This window comes from Nanorana parkeri, unplaced genomic scaffold (assembly GCF_000935625.1).
Source record: "Nanorana parkeri isolate BGI_ZX_2015 unplaced genomic scaffold, ASM93562v1 scaffold482, whole genome shotgun sequence".
NCBI lineage: Eukaryota > Metazoa > Chordata > Amphibia > Anura > Dicroglossidae > Nanorana > Nanorana parkeri.
The window spans coordinates 1,010,720-1,036,721 of record NW_017306750.1 but is presented as its reverse complement, the minus strand read 5'-3'; positions in this window follow the sequence as shown (position 1 = coordinate 1,036,721).

Below are 26,002 nucleotides of genomic sequence, written 5' to 3'. Positions count from 1 at the left end.
ATTACATGCCGTCTGGCTTCCTGAATAGGACTTCCGGTACTCGGCATTCGGTATACCGGTATCAGTGCATCCCTACTTGAGCATGAGCATTTTCAGGTGATTTAGCTTTTTTGCTCATTTTTCAAGCTTTTTCACGCTTAAGTTTTTTTTTTTTTTCGTTTCAGCCAATGGAAAGCTAGGAACTAGGATGAGGTGGTTGGATGCAAAAAAAAAAGCATGTTACCTGAATTTTTCAAGAGCCTGCATTTGACATCTATGGGGCCAAAAACATCTATACCACCCTAAAAAGAGCCTCATGTACTTTTTCGAGGGACAAGCTCACAATGCTCAGGTGTCAATGGGCACCACTGAAAATAATGGGATTCTTCAGCTTGAGCGTGGTCACGCTTCAGGAAACACGTAACAGAACGCTTAAGTGTAAATGGTGGCTGGGAGAATAAGAGGAATAATCATTCTGGTTGTTGAGAAGCTTTAATGTAGGCATTTGTATGTGCTATGGAGGGTTAGTAGGCCTTGTGATTGTGTGACATAAGAGAAAACATGATTGGTGACTGGGAAACAGTAATATTTGCCTTCAAACGCTATCAGCCACTGGGCCCGCTGAGTGTCTGTCATAACCACGCTCCTCTCCCGTCTCCTGCACGAGAGGCCAGAAGCTTGGCATCCGACCCCTCTCGTTGTTTAGCATCTGTCACTGCACAATATTTTAACAGGTAGATGAATACGTCTTCACTTATCGAATTTAAGTGCTAGCTGGCATGAGACGTGTGTTGGAAGCAGGCAGAGCTCTTTTTCTTTTTTTTTTTCCCCTCCCTCTGTCATCCCCTTTGGTCTGAAGAGTGCCAAGTTCAACAGCATGCCATTTTATTACAGTATTTATGAGTGAGAAGGCTACCACAGTTTATCACTTGCAGAAAGGAGGCCGCGGGAAGGGGAAAAATGAAATAAATAAAATTGTATGCAAATTGCTTCATTACACAGCCGAGAATCTGCAGGGAGATGGGAAGTAATGACAAGTCTTTGCCAGGCTGGCAGTCTAATTGCACGGACAATGCACTCTATCCTGATTTGCAGCATAATGCACTTTGATGGCTCCATCTTATTAATCAGACCAATATCTGCTTGTTAAAGCTTGCTATAGCGATGGGCCCTTCTATTGTAGCGCTACCTGGGGCACTGGGGGGCTATTTCTAAAACCGTACAAGGCTAAAAATAGGGTAATTTCTTCTCTTTATTAAAACGACCAAATTGTATGAATTTTGTTTCCTCCTAGAGTCAATAAGACTCCTATTCGTGCCGTATAATACAAATACCTCCTAATTCCATTGACAGCTGCCACTTTATAAACATAGTAAAAAATGTTCTTTATTGGAGTATAGTTGCACTTACGTTTTTAGATGTACTTTGCGAATGGGGATGAGTGCAGGGATTTTGGTGACATTTTGCTTTCAGGTTTCAACAAACCTGGCCTCTTTTTTTTTTTTTTTTTTCCATTAATGCACAGCAATCGCTCACCAAACTTCCCTCTTCGTTCTGGGACGGGAGGGGGCGTGGTGGTGCATTGAAGTCAACGAAGATACGAAGGGGGGAGTTTAGTGAGCGGTTGCTGTGCGTTCTAGCAGCTACCGCTCTGGAACGTGCCACAATTGGTGTGAATGGGCCCTCAGTTCCATGCACAAATTCCCTACTGATCACTGCGGTATGCACTCTATGCCATTGTTGTGACATCCTGTGTCCATCCAGTTACATAGTATTTGAGGTTGAATAAAGACATTAGTCCATCAAGTCCAACCTGTAGGACCTCATTCTTAGGAGTACTTGTACCTCAGTTTTTTTCCTCCATCCTACCATGGATGGAAAAACTGAACTTACCGGGCCCACGTTAGATATATGGGAAGTCGGAACCAAGCAGACATGTGTCCGCTACATCAGATTACACCTGATCTATCACAATCAAGTCCGTTCCGTTTTGTTTTTTGAACCTGGACGCAGTCGGCGGTAATCAGATGTGACTGGACACACGTCCTTTTAGAGTCCGCTGCCCCTAGACTGATATTTTGGTCTTCCAATCAGATCTGCCTATAAAACTGACATGCTGACCTGATCGGACCGCCTGTCTGAACGGGGCCTGAATGAAGCCTTCCCATATAGCTTTGCAAGCCCTGTGAGGCCATCCTTTATAAGTCCATAGACTTTTGGCAAGGTGTGGGGTGCCCACTGGGCCACCCATAGCTCAGATTTTGAGCGATTCAGCAGGAATTGGCCAAAATTCGAGCAGTGTATGGCCATCTTTAGAAGAGAGTGCCGTTTCCCTGGGCTGGTATATAATAGCTGCCTGGCAAATTATATTTAAATGGTTGAATAAACCCGACCTTACACATGAAGCATGTTGTTTGAACTGTGACAATGGATCTCTTGCACATCCCGGTGTATAATAGATTGAAACTTGTAGCCGTGCAGCAGATGGTGAACTCTGATTGAAGGGGCTCCTATTGAGATAAAACACTGTTATGGGGAATTGTGGGGAAGACTTGCATTTAGTCCTTTTTTTTTTTCCTGTGGTTAAAGAGAATTTTATTCAATCACAGCCGCGTAATTCCTATTGAAAAAAAACCACAACACATCTAGGCTATGAACTGTCACTGTCCTTAACTTGCCCTGAAATGTATACTTAAGCCTGTAATACCCATCTTTCCTGGGGTGAATGCTGCACAAAGTTCCCAGTAGTTTTGCTCAGATCTGAGCTTTAGCCCAGGTTCACACTCGAGAGTTGTTTACCATAATTAACCCTGTATGTACTGTGCTGCCATATGTTTCTTGTCAGTTGTAAACTAGATGTCCACAATGTCTGTCTGAACAAAGGGTTTAAAGGAGAACTATGGGGTCAGGGCTTTTCCCCATAGTTCTCCTTAGGGTAACGGGAGGATACAAACTAGCGTCCTCCCGTTACCCTAAGCTCAGTATACCGCAAGCTACAGCTCGCGGTATACTGAGACGCAGGTGTGGATCCCGACATCGATGTCGAGATCCGCCCAGCTGCGTGAGTGACAGCTGGCTCTGCCTATCTAGAGGCAAAGCCAGCTGTACCCGCCCCCTCCCCCGTCCGTTCCGCCATTACCCGCCCCCTCCTGTCACAGCAGAGAGCCGTGACAGGATCGAGAGGAGTATGTGTTCGCTCACCTCCCGATCTACTGAGCCGACCTGTGACGGTCTCATTGTCACAGGTCGGCTAGAACTATGAGGTGAGTGAAAATCACTCACCTCATAGTTCTCCTTTAAGATCTCAAGGCTTAGGTGGTACATTGTATGTTAATATGTTCTAGAAAAAAATAAATATCTTTGTAAATACTTAGACCCCTACAGCAACCTAGGAACATATAGAAGGGCGATTTAGGAAAGATGGGGTAAGCATTTTCTTAGGGTAATAATTTACCGGGTCCCTGGTTGTGCCCAGCAAAGGGGCAGTATGGTAGGTTTTCACATGCATTTCCTGTTGCAGAGATTTTTTGCAAAGTGCACCGAAACAATCCCACAATGCCCTCCACACATCTATACTTACCGAGCTCCTAGAGCTGCTGTTCTGCTGTTGGCATCCAGCGCTGCAAGCCGCCCTCTCCTAGCCATGTCCCATTGAAGTCTGTGTGGCTGTAATGTGCAGGAGTGGCCAGCAGAGGGAGCATGGTGGTTGTGGAAATAACAATAGCAGAACCATGCCAGTCAGATCTCGGTAAGTATGGATCATTGACACAATGATTGTGTCAATGTAGGACGGGGCTCATAGAAAGTGGGTTGAATGGTGTCGCCTGATAAAGCAGAATGTCTGTTGGTAGAGGTAGTGCTGGGAAAAAGGCAAAAGCTGATTTTTTTATTTGTAGACCGGCCATGCATAAATAGTGTGCAGTCCGGAGGGAGATTTCCAACTTTTAAAGGAACATGTTCTTGCATACAGAATATAGGGATCATGTAAGGGAAAACTTTTTGAAATGATAGAAAATCTAATAAAGAAAACTGTTAATATTTGTGACATTTCTGGTCTGTTTATACTTTTATACAAGAAAAATGTCTTCAAGGTGGAATCACACTTCAGGTTTTAATTAGGCTGAACTATTATTATAGCTTTGCAACAGGTTTTTTTAAAGGTTGTTCATGGCATAATTGCTAAAGTATTCCGTTATCTTTGCTAAGTTTTAATTGTATTTCATTTTCAACTTTATATAAAGTTGTCCCCCCTTCCCCTCCTGAATACCAGCTGAAATTTCAAATCGGGTTGGACGTAAAGGGGGGCATGCTCCAGTGGCTAAAATTTCAAAGTGCTGTCAGATCAGGAGTGACTGATATGGGATATCTGCAGTCCGCACTATTTGCAGCTGCAATAATGTCATAACACGTGCCTTAGGGTTGATGTAGGAGTAGAGCACATAGATGGTCAGACAACGTATTGCTCAGGACGCACAGTTAAGGTTAATCTAGGCCCAGTCACTACAAGCTCATACTAGCTTTGACTTTTTAATGTCACTTCAAAAACTGTTTATTATTATTACACAGGATGTATATAGCGCAACAGTTTGCACAGCGCTTTACAATACAAGGAAGACATTACAATCGCAATATAATTCAAGACAGGATGGTAAGGAGGGCCCTGCCCCCGAGGGCCTGCAATCTAAGAGGGAGGGACAAGTGATGCATGAGGAGATAGCTGTGTTGGGATGAATTCTTTGAGAATATGATGGTTCAGTGGTTAGGTTGAGGTGGCATAGACTTCCCTGTAGAGATGAGTCTTAAGGGATCGCCTAAAGGCAGTCAGGGTGGGAGATAGACGGACAGGTTGGGAAAGAGTTCCAGAGGACGGCAGAGTTTATAATCTTTTCAAATATGCAGCTTTCAATAAAAGAATATGTGGTGATCTGCCATTAAGGTCCTTGTTCAGGCACTTCCTGTTATCGGTGACAACTGTCTTCCAATTGTGCTTTTGCATTGCCGAGCTATCACGAAAGCCTTTGGTGGACACTATAAGTTGTTGTGGTGACACACGCATATGCAACCTGCGGTCCAAGGCAATGATGTGCAGGAGATGCTGGGGAAGAGCACATGTGGGCAGGACGTGGAGCAGATCAGCAGCACGGGCATGGAGAAAGGATACAAAAAGGAAAAAATTGGCAATTGTTTTGATAAACGCTCTTGAGGGATATTTATTTTACGGCTTCAATCCTGCTCAGCTATGGCCTGCTGAGAAAGATGAGTTCGCATGGAGGTCCTAATGGCTTGAATTGTTCCAAGGGGATCTGACTGTTTGAAACATGGAGTTGCCATTTTTATTTTTGCAGATAATATTAAAGTTATTTTATGTGTCTGTTTAGATTTAAGTGGCTCTTATGATAGTTGTCCTTTAATTGTCACCATAGAATATTTTTTATAAAACCAGTGAAATATCACCCGAGCGGAGTTCTGCATTTCTCTTTATTACCCGGCCTTCCTCTTTGTATCATTTGATCCTGAAATGTTGCTGAAGTTTGCAGCTTCCGTTATTTACCTGGGAACTGCCTGTTAAGTGGTCCTTGCCACGGTTTTTTTTTTTTTATTGTGGCGGCATATTCGTCTGTGTTTATTCTGCCGAGGTAGCTGTACATCTTGTCACATGCTTGACGCATTAATATCTGACTCAACAAAGTAGAACATTTGCAGATTTCCCTGTTGAATTTTACTGCTCCTAAATTGTGTCTGTGTTGCGGCCCCAGCCTCTTGTAAACCAGCACTTTAATCTGCCGGATGGCTTATTGCCGTATGCGGCAAGGTCTGTGCCGGAATACAAAAACCATCTGCAAGATTAGTGTGCCGCAGCTGAATTAACCGGCAGATACTCCTCCAAAATACACAAATTGAAAGGCATGGCTCCGTATAGTCCGCCTCGGCTCTCTTTCCATGAAGTCAGATTTTTTTTTTTAGGTTTTTACGTTTTGCTGGTAAATGCTTCATTTATGAAAAATTGATTTAAGCAATCTGAAATTATTCATTGTTCAGCAAGGATTTTTTTTTTTCCAGATAACTAAGCGACTCGGATCTCTTAAGGTGCTCATAGATTTTCCTGGTGCTTTTTCAATTCTGAGTGACCAGGAGAGAGAAAGATGTATTGTTTTTAATTTGATTCTGGTTATTTTCCTCTGGGCATCTGCCCTGTGGTCAGCTTTTTATCAGTTGCTGGAGATGTTTTGAGGCTGGTGTAGCCTTCGTTGATTTGTTTTTTTATTTTACTTTGCAGTTGTGCTTAAAGCGAGCTGGTCAGTCCTTTCAAACTTTTTAAAGTTAGCTTAAAGTGACACTAAATTCACGATTTAAATCTTACAAATGCATTCAACTACCTTAACCATTAATAATAATGTATCTTATTTGTGTATCACTCGGCTGTAGATCCTCAAATCATCTCTGAATTGGTGCTGACGCTGTCCTTCTGGAGGGGGGCTACTGTTGTTCCCCATGGTCCCTGTGTGTGCTGTAAAGTAGCCACCGTTCCAAGCTCACTCCTGTGATGGACTACAATCTCATTCTTAGTTTAGCAATTGGTATTGAGATTGTAGCCAATCACATTTACTCTCCTAAATGTATAAATTATATTTTTCTAATCAATAAAGTAAGCCATTTGGCTGATTATCTAATTTTGGTTGGAGTATAACTTCTTTTTCCACCTCACTGCTTCTTACAGAGGTGGTATTTCTACAAACACACACAGGCACCATAGAGAACAAAAGTAGCCACCCTTCAGAAGGAAGGACAGTTTCAGCACCAATTAAGGGCTAGTTCACACCATCCCCGATTGTGGCCGGGTGGCTGGAACACATTGGATCGCATTCCGGCCGGCTCACTTTGTTTTGGGGCGGAAGGGGGCATGGCGGTGCATTGAACTCAATGGCATCGCAGCCACGCCCCCCCAGCCTCAATGCGATCAGCCGCACATCAGTGCCTGCAGTCCGGTGCAATCAGAAAAAGTAGTGCACACATGTTCAATGCACCGCCACGCCCCCTTCCGCCCCAATACAAAATGAGCCGGCCGGAATGCGATCCAATGTGTTCCAGCCACAATCGGGCCGGAAAGCATTGAGGATGGTGTGAACTAGCCTTTAATTGGTGCTGACACTGTCCTTCCTTCTGAAGGGTGTCTACTTTTGTTCTCTATGGTCCCTGAACTGTGGTGTGAACTAGCCCTCAGAGATTTGAGGATCTACAGCCGAGTGATACACAAATGAGATACATTTTTGATAACAGTGAAGGTACTTGAATGCATTTTTAAGATTTAACTCCCGAGTTTAGTGTCACTTTACCTTGCATAAGCTGGTCATACAGCGGTCGAATTTTGTTGAAAAAATTTGTTTTTGGAAAGTTTGTTCGATTTTTTTTCAATAGTTAATGATGCCAAATTGATTGTTTTCAACCACATTGATGAAAAAAATTTAAAGAGCAGGATGGCTTCTTGTATTAATGAAATGCTAACAGTGAATAAGGTTTTTGTTCAAGAAACTCCCTTCATTGCAAGATATACCCCCAAAAAAATGTTCTAATGATATTCCTCAAGTCTTTGATGGTATTCTGAAATGTACACGAGTTTGCTTGTATGAAAGTTTGTACGAAAATCTACCAGCCTACGGCCAGCTCTAACAAAAGTAACAAAGTTAATACCAGGCATCTTACCAGAGTCTCACTTTTGAAAATGTGAAGTACGGTAGATAAAATGTTTAATGTAGCACCATCAAATCCTTTTCATATAAGTGGATGCAAAGTACTCTTACCTCTCCGCTCTGATCGCTTTTCCTTCAGATCTTTATCTTTAGAGAGACAGATCTTTACACCAGGTGCCCTATGTGTGCCACTTTGCCATGGCTTGGTTGTCAGGAAAACCCCCATGGACGTTGGTGGGGCAAGAAGCTACATTTGATAGTTGTTCAAGGAGGCACATGTGAGCTAGGCCAAAAACTTTGGACTGGAGGCATTTGTTGCTTTACACTCCTCTATACCTAATCTGGAGAATACGATCTATTGTAGTTGCCTTTTTATCTGAAACTGCTGATGGATTTAAATGCTTCTGTACAGTTGAAGCCTAAATCTATCAGATAATCAGCTTGGAAAAAAAATATCTAGAAAAGATAGATTCTGGCTGGTGAACAGTGCCAGTTTTCTACTTTTGTGGTATAACGTCCGAGTTGTGCAGCTTCAGTTGTGCAGCGCCAATCACAGGCACTGAGACATATACTGATCTCTGCAGCTGCGGACCGGGATAATGTCTCAGTACCTGTGATTGGCGCTGTCAGCTCCCTGACGGGCTCGGCACGTGGAGCTGCGAACGGGCCCGAGCCCATCACTATTTGTTGAGACCATGCTTTTTAATTTGAGATTCAGCTCCTTCAGAGTTTGTAGTTACTTGTTGCTCACCCAAGCTGGTCTACACCAGAAATAAAAGTGCTGGATCTGCTGTTGATTTAACGATAACACTGTTCTAATGTGTAACGTGTGAGTTCACTATGTAGCTCTGCTTCCACATGCTTAATTCCCCATGTTTCTCCCTCCATGGGGTGTTGGGAGATGAACTCCTATCCGAAGATGGAAATGGACAAGTTGTGTACACTCAATGCTTGGTAGATGTGCTTCGTCTCCGCTCTCCTGTCTAATTGTGACAACCAGCTTGGCCGCTTGTTAGTGTCGGAAATGGAGTGCCACGTCTGATTTATTTGTAGACAGAATGAATGAAAATCAATAGCAATTAGTACAGTCCACACTCCTGCCCTTGTTTCTTTCAAGTAACATCTCCCATGATGAAATAGGTCTTAAAATAATGCCACATTTTACTTGACGTTAACAGTTCAGATAAGGCTTCGGCTTCTTTCCAAAATAATGAGGGCCCTTTTATATTGTTCTACGGGTTGAATTACTTTGTAAGTCATTGACCTGGTACAAGTGCGGGCATTGGCATGCTTTTTCCTGGGCAGTCGCTCACTTAACGGTGACAAAAGAGAAGGACAGCCCTGGACAAGTTCTTTCAAAAACAGGTTCCCCCGTAACACCACTCTAGCTCTACAGCAGTGTTGTACACGGGAGAGGTCACTTCTACAAGCATCATGTCTGCTTAGCTTGATGCTGATCAGGTGCAACTAAGACAACAGGTTATCTGCAGTATTTTGCGCCTGCTGGCCTGGCTTAGCCATGTTGTCTCTGTTGCCTGCCACCTCTTGCTATTCACTAACCCCTTGGATGCAGATATATTCTCTGTTTCACCACTAGCTCCAGTCACCGCTCTTCCTTCATAGTATCGTTTGAAAGTAAACATGGCGGTCTTTTACAGGATGGAGTCTAACATAAAAGCAGTTTAATGCGTTTTGCTAATGTGAACCTGGCTTCAGATATTTTTCTGACGTTAAGTGCATGCATGCTAAGTAATGTGTAAATGTAATACTTAAAGGAGAACTACGGGGTTAAGGCTTTCCCCAACAATGCCTTCATCTGCTTTTTTTTTTTCTAGAATGATGAGCCATCTTTGTTCAGGCATCATCTAGGGTCATTATCTACTTCATGAACTAACAAGTTTACTGAGATGACACAATAATGGGAATTCTGGTGCCATTACAGCACTGGGCAATGTGTACCAATGTTCCAGTGTAATACTGTGCAGCATGTACCAATGTTTCAGTGTTATACTGTGCAGCATGTACCAATGTTCCATTGTAATACTGTGCAGCATGTACCAATGTTTCAATGTAATACTGTGCAGCATGTACCAATGTTTCAGTGTAATACTGTGCAGCATGTACCAATGTTTCAGTGTAATACTGTGCAGCATGTAGCAATGTTTCAGTGTAATACTGTGCAGCATGTACCAATGTTCCATTGTAATACTGTGCAGCATGTACCAATGTTCCTGTGCAGTACTGAGCAGTGTGCACAAGCATCTAACACAGACCAGGCCCCTGCTGCAGCCTTCAACCTTGTGGTTTGCTACAATGTTGCAGTCTGATCATTGGGGGAGAAGAGACTAAGGAGATGTTTCCTCCTACTTGCAGCAGACTGGTGACCTCATCTAGGCCTGAAATGATATTGGGTTGCTACATATTGTGGCATTAAAGAATATATACACACATGTCAATGGCACCGCAGACACTCCTACCGCCCACAGTGTGATCGCCCGCACCAGTACATGTGGTACAGCAATGCATGCATTATTTTTTGCGATGGCTCTGCACCGGAATGCAGGGCGTTGCTGAACCACACGTTCTCTTGTGGGTGATTGCACTGCGGGCAGGAGGCATGTCTGCGGTGCCATTTACATGAATAGCACTACTGGCCACCTCCCGCTCCAGAAGGCTGGACACTTGGTTTATGTGAACCAGTGTGTTCTGGGCACAAATCATAACGGAATATGCTGGATATGGTGTGAAGCAGCCCTGGTACATGTAGTAATGGACCCAGACCTTCAGAGTATTGGCCCAGGTAATCAGCAGGGGAGGGTGGAGATGCTGCTTGAACGTACATTCAGTTTCAGCTGTGAACTTGCTAGTACATGCACTCTACCTATTGAAAGGGAATTTCCCGAGGGCTTAGTCCAATACAAACCTCCATTGAAGTCTGGCGCAGTCTTTTCTGCACTTGTGCCATCTCTTCCGCAGGGGGAAGGGGAACACAATTCAGGCTCTCGGCCAGCTTATGTTTTTGACCTTCTGTGTTTGTCAGCCCAGCAGGGCACCAGAGGAGGCAGAAGTGCTAAATCTTTTTTTTTTCATGACTAAAAGCAGTATGCGTGCTTGTTCATTTCTCACTGCAATAATGCCATGTTCACTTAGCCATTCTCCCGAGACCATGAAAACCTCATGCAGCCGTGATCTCTCTCTGCCATATGGCTCTATCTGTTTATCTAACCCTGCGGTTTAGAAAGCTAGGATTTGACTGCAAATGGAGGACCGTTTCTCCTATCTAAATGTGCCTTTCTCCCTGTCGGAAGGATTTAACCTCAGCAGCAATGAAGTCATTTTGCAGATTATGATCCTGAAGCGGAAAATGACAGGAAACCGTTCCCCGAACGCTGGGGACTTGTGCATCCAATATGGCTGTCATTAGACTCCACAAGGCAGATTATTTTCCCACCAATAGGATCGAAGTCATTGGGTTTAAATGTTTGTTTGTTTTTTTAGAAAATGGAGATGTTTAGAAAACACAAAGCAAGTTTTATATGTCCTTCAAGTTTTCCTAATTAAAGTGTCCATGCATGGAAAGGCAAGGCTCTTTATTAGACCCATTACAGATGGGTGGTCCGACCAGGTTGCCTTTCAGGTGGATCTGATCTTAAAATAGAACTATGGGGTAAGTGTTTTTCCCCAATGGTTCTCTTAAGGGTCACGGGAGAACATAAACTAGCATCCTCCCATGACCCAAAGCTCAGTATATCGCAAGCTACAGCTCACGGTACACCGAGATCGCCGCAGCCGGGACGGATCCCGATAATGCTGCCGAGATCCACCCAGCTGGCTGATTGACAGCGGGCTCTGCCTATCTAGAGGCAGCTGTACCCACCCCCTCCCCCGTCCATTCCTCTAGTCAGCACTGGAGGATCAGAGCGGGGAGGAGGGGGGGGGATCCCTGAAGGGAGCGGTGACTGACGGTCACCACTCTCTGCAAGGAGATTATAGAGAAGTGAGCAAGCGATGGTATGTGTTCGCTCACTTCCCGATCTATTGAGCGACGTGTGACAGTTTCATTGTCACATGTCAGCTTGAACTATGAAGATGAGTTCTCTAAGTCCAATGTTAGTCTGTGGGCAGCTGGACCTAAACGGACATGCATACATTTACAGCTGATTACCCCCGACTCTGTCCAAATCTGGAAGAACAAAACTGAACAGATTTCCATTTTGGTTGACCTGACCAACATGAATCGGAGATAATCTGATGTAAACAGACACATGTCCATTTACATCGGACTCCCCATAGGCCTAAAGTCCCATTCACACCATGACGGTTGCGTATCAGCGTGGTTTCTGTGCGGATCTAAAAAGGGCGGTTTTGGGTGTTTTTAATTGCATTTCAGCGCTCGCGTGCAATTAACGCCCAAAACTGCGCTGACAGTGCAGGTTTTTTTTAAAGCAGTGTGGAGACCGCGCTGATCAGCACGGCTAAAAAGGGTCAGGGAGCAATTCTGGCGGGAGGAAGTTCGGATCGAACAGAGCCGCGCAGTCGCATGAACGGTCCCCATAGCAATGTATGGGAATGTTCATGTCAGCAGATCTGTGCGGCCCAACCTCCCTGGTGTGAACGGGGCCTGACATGGGTCCAGTAAGTTCCGTTTTTTTTTTTTAGGACAAAACTGGATGGACATGGATGTCACAACAGTGGAGTACTTACTATACTAAAACCACTCTTCGGAATGGTAGGCCAAGGTAAGAATAAGAATGGCTGGGGGGGAGGCTTTGATGGAAGTGTTGTAATTGAACCAAAAACACTGTTACAAATGCACAATATTGGTGTTATAAGGCATATACATACAGAGAGGAAATTAAAACCACTATGTTGGCCATTCCTTTTCCTTGATCTGTCTCGGTAGTCAGTTTGTGGGGGTGGGCATGGACACAAATAATGGATCCTGCCTGTCTTAGATGAGCTCTTCTGATCCGGGATTGCTCTTGTGCAATCCATGTTGTCTTTATTATAATACATGTGGGGGAGAATGGAGGCACACATTATCTTAAAGGATGTCAGGGCTTACCGTGCATATTATCTTCTCTGCACTTAAAAGGGAAAGTAATACACATTACTGGTTATTTTTAGCTCATTTCAATGCAACATTCTACTTTTCCATCTGGAGTTCCTCTTTAAGAGACGTGGCCCTAGGTAAAAAAAAAAAAGTGGGTAATCATGTGTATTGCAAGTTTATGCCTTGCTAACATGCTCAGGGTGCCTGCGCGGTGTAATTCACCAGAACATGCAGACTAGCAGAATTTAAATACTTTCAATCAAGAGAGATGATTGTAATCAAGCCCACTTTGTGTGTGCTCCTCTGAGTGTTTCCTTCTCAAGGGCATTTAAAACAAAGGAGCACGGGCTTTTTAGTTTGGTAAGCAGCATTCTTATTATCCTATTAGTCAATTATGGCTGTTGAGATGCTGGAATAAGTGACATGCGCACTATATTGTTACAAATGCACAAGACCTGTCATTACATGCCAAGTCCTAATCAGAATGTTTAGGATTCGCCCCCTACTGGCGTCCCTGGGCACTCCTCTCCGTCTGTGTCATATCCCCTCGCTGCAGATGTGCAGAGCCAGACTGCAATTGTCTGATGAATCTCTGAACTTTCCTCTTCTTCTATCTGTCACTCCTTTCTTTTCTTTCTTTCCTTTTTTTTTCTTTTTCTTTCTTTTTTTTCTTTCTCTCTCCTTCCTTCCTCCTCTCCCTTCTTTCCCTTCCTTCCTTCCGTCCTTTTTTTCCTCCTTTCCTTCCCTCCTTTCCTTCCTTTCCTTCTTCCCTCGCTCCCCCCTTCCTCCCTTCCTTTCCTCCCTTCCCCCTTCCTTTCCTCCCTTCCCCCTTTCCTTCCTTCCCTCCCTCCCTCCCTTCTTCCTTTCCTTCCTTCCCTCCTTCCTTCCCTCCCTCCTTCCTTCCCTCCTTCCTTCCCTACCTCCTTCCCTTTGCTCTGACTCTTCTCATCTTTCCTCCCTCTTCTATCCCCTCACCATCCCTCCATCTCTCACACATTTGAGTTCTTCGATAATATTTTGGCAGAATTTAATTGTACTGTTTCAGCACACGACAAAAATGCAAGAGCGGTTTTCGGTGATTGTCTCCAGACGGCGGTCTTGCTGACGGGCAGCTTGTTCTCCTTCAGTGAGGTTTCGCCAATTCCCAGACTCTGTTTTATGTCTGGCTAAAGTAAATGGCTTTGAAATGTTTTGTATCAGTTTGCTTCGAAGAGAAAGGAGATACATACCTTATTTATAGAAATTAGAGGAAAGTAGATGAGAACAAAGACAGTTGTTGCCCATAGAGCCAGAAAAAAAGTTTTTGTAGATTTTTGTATTCAGTGTTTTGAAGGTTTAGACCTTCGGTCAGGTTTTTATTGCTGTCTGTCCCTCTGGGAAGATTCACCCTCTCTATTTGTTCTGGTGACCCATGTAACTGGAACAGAGTTTTGAGTTGTCGCAGTAACAGGAAATTCCCTTATGGCGACACTGGTCCTATCAGTTGTCTGAGAGAGGATTTCCCTCATTTGGAGAAATTGTATTTACTTGCCGTTGTGTCTATGGGGCAGGAAGTGATAGAAATTCGTCCCATCGGGACACACATGGCAATCAAAAAAAATTAAAAACCTTATTGGGGTTTTAAACATTCAATCTTCTATCCATTTCTTAAAATCTATTAAGTGCATCCCTAGCCAAAACTTTGTTTTTTCCCAGCAGAACTCCAAGCAAAGAGTTGTTGTTGTTTTTTTTTTCTGTTTTTTTTTTAATTTTGTTTTTTTACCATTGCTCTGGTGTATGCCATGTCCTTGATTGATGCACATTCATTTAAAATCTCTATATTCCTTTATGATGGATAGTAGCGGAGCAGTGGATCTCCCACTGTACTTTCAGCCTTCTCCAGATATGAGAGCTTCGGGTCTCATAGACTGCAATGCTAGAGCTGCGGGTCTCATAGACTGCAATGCTATAAGAGCTGCGGGTCTCATAGACTGCAATGCTATAAGTGCTGCGGGTCTCATAGACTGCAATGCTAGAGCTGCGGGTCTCATAGACTGCAATGCTATAAGTGCTGCGGGTCTCATAGACTGCAATGCTATAAGAGCTGCGGGTCTCATAGACTGCAATGCTATAAGAGCTGCGGGTCTCATAGACTGCAATGCTATAAGAGCTGCGGGTCTCATAGACTGCAATGCTATAAGAGCTGCGGGTCTCATAGACTGCAATGCTATAAGAGCTGCGGGTCTCATAGACTGCAATGCTATAAGAGCTGCGGGTCTCATAGACTGCAATGCTATAAGAGCTGCGGGTCTCATAGACTGCAATGCTATAAGAGCTGCGGGTCTCATAGACTGCAATGCTATAAGAGCTGCGGGTCTCATAGACTGCAATGCTATAAGAGCTGCGGGTCTCATAGACTGCAATGCTATAAGAGCTGCGGGTCTCATAGACTGCAATGCTATAAGAGCTGCGGGTCTCATAGACTGCAATGCTATAAGAGCTGCGGGTCTCATAGACTGCAATGCTATAAGAGCTGCGGGTCTCATAGACTGCAATGCTATAAGAGCTGCGGGTCTCATAGACTGCAATGCTATAAGAGCTGCGGGTCTCATAGACTGCAATGCTATAAGAGCTGCGGGTCTCATAGACTGCAATGCTATAAGAGCTGCGGGTCTCATAGACTGCAATGCTATAAGAGCTGCGGGTCTCATAGACTGCAATGCTATAAGAGCTGCGGGTCTCATAGACTGCAATGCTATAAGAGCTGCGGGTCTCATAGACTGCAATGCTATAAGAGCTGCGGGTCTCATAGACTGCAATGCTATAAGAGCTGCGGGTCTCATAGACTGCAATGCTATAAGAGCTGCGGGTCTCATAGACTGCAATGCTATAAGAGCTGCGGGTCTCATAGACTGCAATGCTATAAGAGCTGCGGGTCTCATAGACTGCAATGCTATAAGAGCTGCGGGTCTCATAGACTGCAATGCTATAAGAGCTGCGGGTCTCATAGACTGCAATGCTATAAGAGCTGCGGGTCTCATAGACTGCAATGCTATAAGTGCTGCGGGTCTCATAGACTGCAATGCTATAAGAGCTGCGGGTCTCATAGACTGCAATGCTATAAGTGCTGCGGGTCTCATAGACTGCAATGCTATAAGTGCTGCGGGTCTCATAGACTGCAATGCTATAAGAGCTGCGGGTCTCATAGACTGCAATGCTATAAGTGCTGCGGGTCTCATAGACGGCAATGCTAGAGCTGCGGGTCTCATAGACTGCAATGCTATAAGTGCTGCGGGTCTCATAGACTGCAATGCTATAAGTGCTGCGGGACTCATAGACTGCAATGCTATTTGCCGGTGTTGGGTGGAGAAGGTACATGGACAGCACATAGAGATCAGGCAGCATTCAATAGATAATTGTAATGGCCTGGATTATTGTGCGTTCTCCAGCACAGCTACATTCATACAATGTTTGGTTTATATTTTGTACTTGCCGCCTCTCTTCTAGCAAACTGGGCTTCGCACAGATACTTTATATTTTCCGAGGCAAGATGTTTTACAGCCCTTTTAAACTGATTAACGTCCCTGAACTTGGTGCTGAAGGAGCTTTTAGCTCTGACCCAAATTGATTGGATAAAAAAAAGAAAAAAGCTGCAGTGCTTGCTCGATGCTAAAATTGTATAATGCTACAATATGTATGTTGAAAATCCTCCAGGACAGCTTCCCTCTCTTTGTGTGATCGTTGTACTTTGTGTCCATTTATTTGTGTGTAATCTCTTTAGCGCAGCCATTGTCACTTCAGACCGTATTCTAAAGGAGGACTTGGCAGCCGCATTATATAGTCTGTTTTACCCGCAGATATTGGACACCGGTTCGACTTCCGAAGTGTTCCCAGATAAGTCTGAGTAACCTGGAGGAGCTATGAAGTGTCCACTTTACTGCATTAACGTGTGTGTATACATGAATGTGTGTGTGTGTGTATACATGAATGTGTGTGTGTATACATGAATGAATGTGTGTGTGTATACATGAATGTGTGTGTGTGTGTGTGTGTGTGTGTGTGTGTATACATGAATGTATGTGTATACATGAATGTGTGTGTATACATGAATGTGTGTGTATACATGAATGTGTGTGTGTGTGTCTATACATGAATGAGTCTGTGTGTGTGTATATATATATATTATAGACACGCGCACACACACACATACGGGGGCATGGCAGGGCTAAATGTAGATTGGGGAGCTGTTTTTTTACATGTGATTTGAGCGGGCTGTACAGCCTCTCAGATCACTTGTAATCAGCCTGCTTGCCTGCTAATCAGTCTGCTGTGTGACCAGTGACACAGGGCCACTGTACTCGCAGCACCGCTCCTGTGTCAGTTGTCACAAGCGGAGTTGTACTGAAGATCCATCACACATGTGCTGAATCTTCTGTATTGGATTGCAGGCTCATAAAGAAAACCTGTCACCTCCGAATACTATCACACGGGATTGTTATCCTCTGTGTGATGGAAATAAAGTTAAGGGAAAAATAAAATAAACAACAATTAAAAAACAAGATCAAAAAAGTTAAAAACAACCCCCACCAACTGCATGCGAATAAACGCATGCATATGGCAGTGTGTGCGTGAGTGCTGCCCCCATTCCACTGTGTGCCACATTGTGGTAGCCGGGCAGCAGTGCTCTCTAACGCACACAATGTGCATTAAAGGGTACCCTCCCTTTCCCAAGTAATTTGGGGAAAATGGAATTAGCCGCTCAAATTTCCAAGTCATTTTCAGCAAACATTACAGAACAAATTTAGTGGAGAACCTTCTATGACGTTGGCTGAAATCTTAATGTTTTTATTTGTCCTGAAAGGGATTTGTTTTCTTAAAAATTATTTGATTTTCATTTTAAAATGTTAAAAAAATAAAGATAAATGTGTACAAGCTCGAGGCTGCCAGGCAATTACCTAATCATGTCTACAGTGGCATCCCACATACTTTGCCTATTAGAAACTTTTCTTTAACATTTTGATGTGATGCAGTTCTAATTGTGACCACTAGAGGGTGACATCCCCAAAAGGTGCCACGAGGTCATCATCAACTGGTCTGAACTAATCCCAAACGTTCAATTCTGCTGCGTCTCCCAGTGCCTGTCCTAATATATTCCTCACATGTGAGTATGAATGAAGGAATGTGAAAATGGAAGAATTTGGTTCTTTAAAAGAACATTATGAAGTATAAACTAAGCAGGCCAAATCTTCATCTTCCCCAAAGAGCAGTTGTGCAGTGCGCAGCCACTCCTTGTTTTTAGCCTGAAGACGAAGTAAGCGCACCTTTTTTTCATTTTTAGTTTTTTTTCCTGTGGATTAACTTGTTTACTTCTAGAGAGATTTATTGCTGAGAAGAGCGAAATAATTTGGTTGTAATAAAGCGTGGAAAAATTTATGAAGGAGTTGAGAAGAACAGAAGTTTGCCGCTTGCAACATATGGCATTTTCACACGTCGGCCTTTCTGAAGTTTATATATCAAAACAGCTGTGCTACTAAAATACTAACCTGCGTTTCCAGACTCCCTCAGAAAACATATCTCTTGTAGATTTGTCTTTTTACAGGCCTGTGCGCGCTTTTAAGAAACATTCTCATCAACATTACTTAGACTGCAACAGCCTGGATCCCTCGAAGTGCTTCTTTGCATATGGCAGGGCCGCTATTTTGTATGCTGACGGCTGGTTCCCTTTCAGATGGAAAAGCGGGAACACCAACATTGTCAGGCTAGGGGCATTCTACGCCCCCCCCATTCTACTTCTGATGTACATAAAACAAGGGCTCATCCACACCAGTGTACAATTTGCGACCTTCACTTCCATCATTAATATGGATCTGAAAGCAGCAGTATTTTATGCTATGGGCCCATGTGCACTGCTTTGTGTTGGTCCGCAGCACTTTGCTGTTATGCGATGGGTTCACTCCATAAACGGTGCGTTCCAGAGCCATCAGCCTCTGGAACGCACTGTATTGCATTCCGGCCACCTTTCTTCCTTCAGGGGCAGGAGGGGGCATGGCAGTGCATTGAAGTCAAAGGCACCACAGCCAGGCCCCCCCCCGCCCAGTGCGATTGCATGCACCAGAATGCATGGCACACCTGTGCCAGCGTTCCGGTCCAGTGCGATCTGCACAAATAGTGCTTGCACTGATGTGCCACGCGTTCTAATGCAGGTGCGGTGTGTGGCTGCGGTGCCATTGACCTCAACGCACTGCCAGGTCCCCTTCCGCCCCTGAACTCAGAAAGGTGGCCAGAATACGATGGTGTGTTCCAGAGGCTGACCGCTGTGAAACGCACTGTTTATGGTGTGAACCGGCCCTAAACCATAAACCGGAAAAATCTGGGTTCACAGTCCTATGTTTGGACCATATTTTATGCTTTACGCATGGAAATGTTTATGCTATTTACAGGGTCAATGTAATAGACCCTGCCGTCGCTGTGTTAGACTGGTTTGTAAACAAAAGTGTGTAATCAGCAGGTGCCGCTGCTGTTGATTGCACACTATTGTTTACATGTCAGCCCTAAATGAGTCATCCATGCATAGAATGATTGAAGGCCAAGGTCCTTCTGCTCATGTGCCGCCTCATGAAGGACTCATTCAGGGCCGACATGCAAACAGTAGTGTGTAATTGGTTGGTGAACCGCCACTGTTTACACACTATTCATGCCGGCAGTGGTATTACTTATTTGAGTCAATCACTAGGCAGTGGAGATCATAGTGCCAGCAAGATTCTGCACAAAATCAATATGGCCGCATGCATAAGGCCTAAAAGAACAATGGAAAAAAGTAAAAACTTGAAATTATTTGTTTTAGTTATTTTTGTTTTGAATAGAGAAGGTTTAGAATCTATTTCAGGTTTTTATTTAAACCTCCTGACTTTACAACTTGAGGGTGAGGGATACTCTAGGGACACTATGTGGCAGTCTATGTGACATGTCAAAATTCCGGGACAGTCCCGTGGAATCCAGAGCAGTTGGGAGCGATGTTTAATTGATGCCTGTGTCCCCAAGAAATAGATTGGACCTCCTGAACATTGCCACTAGGACAGAAAGTGATGAGCATTTCAGAATTTTACAGTTCTAACCAGAATAAGACAGGAGGGTAAATCTTCATTGTGGGCACCTGTTCTCGTGACAACTAAGAGGGGGATTTCCTTTTAATTTTCGGCCCCGGCTGGGGTATGAGGCTAATTGTGCCCCATTTATATTGCAAGTTAACTTGTGATTTTTGGCCGCTGTCTCTCTTTATTGGTTGCATATACCAAATATCTTCTGCTTCCATCTCGCAGAGACAAGTCTGAGGTAAAGATGGAGAGCAGTTTCTCTCCCTCTGTTAACGTCGGCACTAATAGGATTTTTCTCCTCTTCCGCCTCGTGTGCGTCTATATAATTGTGTTGCTAAGTAACCTGGGACTATGACAATAACCCTATAGATCGCCCAGAGCTTACAATCAGATATTTCTTTAATTGGTTCAGGACACCTCAAGAAACAGCTGATAAGCCATCTTGTCACGTTATCGATCCATCTTGATGCCACAAAGCAGCCATTTTAATGGGATAGCCAGCTGGTAGCGGCTGTGGCCTCCAGAGATTCAGCCGTGAGAGGACTCCTGTGTGTCAGATTTTAACAGCTGCAAACCCCAAACCTGGACAGAGGGGGAAGACTCATTACATCCGACGTTCCTGATCTGCTTAAAAGGCCAGGTCACACGTTTTCCTCAATGTCAGCGTCAGATTTATATAGCAGATTAGTTTGGCCAGTGCCTGGGAAGTTCGGGTTACTTTGACTTGTTGCCAGTCTTTGCCTTGCAGTAATATTATGTAGGGGCTTTTTAAATGTGATCACTGCTTGATAAAAGGCATCGCGGGGGTGACATTGTCCAACACACAGCCTATTTCCTGTACAGTTATTCCATAGAAGGCATTTTGCTTCATTGGCAATTGGCAATATTAAAGGGGTAGTTCACCTTTTAATAAAAAATGTAACGGTAATGAACAGCCTCCTAACCCTTCCCACTTCCCGCTGCAAATATGTACAATGATGACCCTGGCCGGACGTCCACACCAGCTGTTATAACGGCCCAGGAACTTGAAGACTTTAGTACATAGCCCTGGAGGCTATATGGCAACATAATGATTGCAGTGTGGAACAGTGATTAGTCATTGGGGCCACTTGACTGCATTGACCAATGTGAGTCTCTTCTTTGGCACAGTCCTGGAAGAAAGAGGGCTCAGAAAAGATTCTTGTTAATCTGTGTAGTCACATGGACATGCCGAGTAATCACTGCACCCCAATACAACCGGTATGCTGCTAAAAAGCCTCCAGGGCTATGTAGAAAAGTTTTCAAGTTCTGGGGCCATTATACCAGCTGGCATGGGCGGTGGGGGAGGGTTATCATTACACATAATTTCAGCAAGGACCAGGAAGGGTAGGAGGTTGTTGTGAATTTGTTTGCGTCTTCTATTTTGGCATTCTTTAAAACCTTTTCTTGTATATCCCTGGATTTTCTTAGACCAGTTTTTATTGATTTGCAGCTTGTGTGTAATGGCCCTTTAAGGTTGCTCTCCTCATTCCTTAATGCAGTAAGAAGCCGCAATGTCATAGGCATTAATAATGGTTAAGTACAATTACGGTTGTAAAACCAGTGGCCCGTGCAGACCCCGGCCTATCGGTATCTCTGTAGTACGACACAATTATTTTTAATAGGAGCTGGCTATCTTTGATCTGCTTTAACGATTCGGTCTATCTCTACCTCAGTGCTATACACCCGCTCTATCTAGAAGTGTCTGGATTACAGAGGCAGATGAGAAAAAAAAATTACATTTTACATATGTTCAGAGAACTCTAACTTGGACAAAAATGTCAGTTCACTTTCATAACACCAGGTTATGTGCCCTTTGCTTATTTCCTTTTGTGGACAGAGGTGGTTGAAACAGCATTGTGTGGCGTGTCTAGATTGTCCAGCACTGAGAAGTAGAATGCAGTTTTAAAGGCTAGTGTTCGATGTGTCCTGATCCTGGAAATGTCTGAGTGTTGATCACACTGACTTCTCACAAAGTGCATTAGAAGCTGTAGCAATTCAGATGTAGTGCACCTTTTCCTGGCTGGAGATCATCCAGCATCAAGCCCTTTCCCTACCAGTCTGGGTGCCCCTGGCCCTCTCCTTTCATTCACTGGATTTCTGTTCTTTCAAACATGAAAGCTCTGCATCACATGTGGGTGTTTCCAAGGGTAGTCTGCATTCAACTCCCACTTCTCCAGACTGACATTCACCCACCAAGGCTTTGTGAGATTTGCCTAAATTCTCCCAAGAGGCAGCCCACTGCTTGTATCAGGGTTAAGGGCGTTTGAGAGGCAGGGGGCTGTGCTTTTTTTCAGGAAGCTTTGTTCAGCACCCTGCTCGTCCCTCTCACCAGCCTTGATCTGCCAGCATTGATGGAGAAGCAGAGGCACAGTAATGACATCACTGGTTCTAAAACAAGATATGTAATGATAACAGAAAAGTTTTACTTAAAAATTGAATTAGCATGTTGATGTGGGAGGAACCAGGGAAGGCATTTGAAGTCATCACTCGCATACACTGTTATCATTCGCATACCAGTGGCCCGGCTCTCCAGGGTCCAACATGTCCCCATGAACACTTCTCGAATACCATCAGATGGGAGGTCAATAGACGTCGGACCACTGCTCTCACTCACAAACCAGTGGCCCGGCTCTCCAGGGTCCAACATGTTCCCGTAAACACTTCTCGAATTCCATCAAATGGGAAGTCAATTGAAGTCGAACCACTGCTCTCACTCGCAAACCAGTGGCCTGGCTCTCCAGGGTCCAACGTGTCCCCATGAACACTTCTTGAATCCCATCAAATGGGAAGTCTGTTGAAGTCAGACCACTACTCTCACTGCTGAACTGTTTGGGAGGGGGTGGGGGCATGTCGGACCTCTGCTGCAGCACTCGGCAATAAAAAAAAAAAAAAATGAACGAGCCCCATTTTACTGTATATGCCGCCTGACTCCATAACAGTAATCAACAGCGAGAGCTCAGTTGAGTTTGAAGTTAAATTATATAAAAATAATATTCCCTGAAGATGACTGATACGTTCCCTTTAAAATCTAAGTGGCATCCTTTTTAATAAGTAAACTGTGTCGGGCTTATGACTTTTAAGCAAGACTTATTCATCTCTCTTTGGAAGCTTCACAATTACCTGATGACGCCTAATATACATTTCTTTGGTTACGGCCAAGTTGTGCTACACGTCTGCTTCAGCTCCTCGGTGCCACAGAGTTCAGATAAGACATATACATTTAGAAATTGGAATTGATGGCTGCGTTTTGCTTCCCTTCCAGTAACAATGTTAGCGTTGATTGTGTCTGGTTTGCCCGCTCCTCGGCTTCCATCTTCATTACGGCAAAGTGCTGTGATCCCTCCTCGCTGGGAGAAAACTCCTAATGCCCGTGTTCCAAAATTAGTTTTGCAAACAGAGTTTTATGTTTACCTGCAGCTGAGGCGCAGGAGTGGGTAGACTTCCATTTTCTCTAAAGGAACCAAAGAGATCTCGAGGTGGCCGTCACCTTCTGATAATGTGCGTCGCACTCAATGGCTTTAGATGTTCCTGAGCAAAAACTTTCTTTAAACCTCAGCTAGGGTGGGTTTTAAGGGGATTTCATGGAGTAGTAGTATGTTTGGACAGTGCCTGCGTGTCTGTATGTCTATACTAAAAATATATACTGTATATTTAATTTGTATTTAAAAAAAAATAGATATATATGTATGTGTATCTGTTATTTTTTATTTTTTTTAAATTATTTTTTGCATTATGCATTTAAATTATTTTTCAAAAAAGGAAAAACTGTGCCCATCCACACTAGTCAGGTCGGTGTTGATGTGTATTACTGCTTTTTGACCACTGTGTATATGATATATATATATATAATTTTTTTTACCAGATGTCTGGTAAAAAAAAAATATATATATTGACATGGTTAAAAAAAAATACGCCGGCATCTCTTGGTGCTTTAATTACATGTTGGAATTTGTTTAGGTTATGACAGGTGTACTAGAATACTAAGTAACATGGCAATAGTATCCCTTCAGTTATGACAGTTTCCCACTGAAGGTTTTCATGTTTCATGCAAATTAAAAATAGCAGGAAATTCTTAGCTGCTGCACACTTTAGCTTCGAGGTGACATCATGCAGACTTGGCAGTGTTTGGTGGGAAAATTAGCTAATTTGAAGTTCATTTTTCTTCATGCGTATTGCTTTTGCTTGTCACCATGAGATCTGCCACTCCTGCCGTTGAGCAGACTCTATACAATGAGTTACATGTTTTACAGATGCGGTCTGGGAATATACAGTAACCAGAGACCCGGCTCTTAAATTTCACTTACAAGTTTGTAGCAATCCGTCATTTCCTGTCCTGTCATCGCCTCTCGCTAACGTCCCAACAACTATGTTGAAAGTCGATGGACCGACTTGGAAAGTCTGAATCTGCCTCCTTCCTGAGATATATTTTCTGTTTTTGTTTCAACAAATAAAACCGTTGGTTGGCTCAAACGCTCGTTAGGTCATTTATTTTTTATGTACTTTTCCATAGCAACAACAGTATATTGATGTATTGTATGAAATCATCGCCCTCGTGGTTAATGAAATGAGTAACAGGACTTCACTCATTTTGGAATTAAAATGAAACAGGACTTCCATATAGCAAAAAACCCCACAAGACAAGGATCTTCAAAAGTGTTCAAGGCAATTTGAACACCTTTCTGCTTCTTCACCCCCCTGGCCCTTTAAGAGGATCAGAATGTTGGATTGCAGTCACCTTTTCAAGGGTGGTGCATAGGTTTCCCAATTCTGATCACTGTGATTGGCTTTCACAATGATTACATGAGCGGGAGTTTGTTGTCCTACCGGCTACAAATAGTTGCTGGATGACCTCAAGCTCTCGGTTACATCACAGTACTGGGGACACTCAAAAAACTTGTTCCCAGAACAGAAGAGGCACACACATGTGGCAGCATGGTGTTAAGTCCCACCACCATGCTGCCACATATGTATATGGCTGACGTGTAGGGCTTAAAGTCACCCAAAACTGTTATTTCAGTTGTAGGTTGACATTGGTGCTTTGAATCACCCCCCTGGCTTCTTCCACCAGAAGCAGTGTTTTCTATGGAGTTTTACTTTCCTTGTGGCATTGTGCATGGTATAATATTGCAACAGCTTGGCAGAGCTAAGAGTTCAGGTTCAGCGGTCTCACCACTGGACTCTAGACATATAACCTAGTAGCTGATTGCACCCACCAATTTTGGGTAGCTCAGCTCAACTTTTTAAAATTGGTCCTGCAGCTGTAAAAATAAAAACTGCAGGCTGCAGTATTCACCTCCTCCTCTGTACAGACTCTGTTCCAGAATGTAGCAGTTCTGTGTTGAATAACACCCATCCTCATTCAACCTGGCACAATATCCGAAAATTCATGCCGGATTTACCATTTGCTACATAGTTCTGGGCTGTCAGCCTACGGTGTTTCACAAGGCTGCAGCCAATCTGCACTCCTTCTTCCCTATTTAGGATTTCCTCACTTGTTGCTCTTCGTGCGAGCAACAAGTCATATGCCTTGTTCCGTACCCCTTGTGTCGCTAGCTATCCCCGTGATCTTTATTCCCTGTGCTTACTGTGGTTCCTTGTGCCTTTGGCTTCCCTGTACCAGCTAGTATCCCTGTTTTGCGTTATCCCCTGTTTTGCACCTTTGCTTGTGACTTTCTCTCTGTGTGCCACTGTTCCTATCTTCCTACACTTGGTTTCTAGTTTCATCCCTACCTGTTCTTTGTATCCAGTTCCCCCGGTGCTTCAACTAGACCTTTGCATCTGTGTGGGTGTGCTAGAGGGCCGCAACCTGGAAGGTGTCCAGCAGCCAATCATCCTCACCATTAGAGGCTCTGTCGAATACCTGGCCCTTCTTAGACTATGCGCCTCTAGCGCGTCCCCAATAACGCACAGACCATTAGTTCCTCTCTCCCGGTGGCCTACATCCCAGATATCGCTCCTGTCTGTGACTCCAACCCGCTCTGCAAAGCCCGGAGCTCACATACCCTAGTGCCCCGGTCCCCAGACCATGACGCAACCCACCCCCTTGGGGGGGCACACCCACCAGCACCATTCACTTACATACATGGATGCATGAAACGGTAATGACGTCATCACTTCAGTGATGCTCTTTGTATCATTGAGGAGCGTCGGAGAAGATGACCATGGGTATCACGTGACCAGCCAGAAGA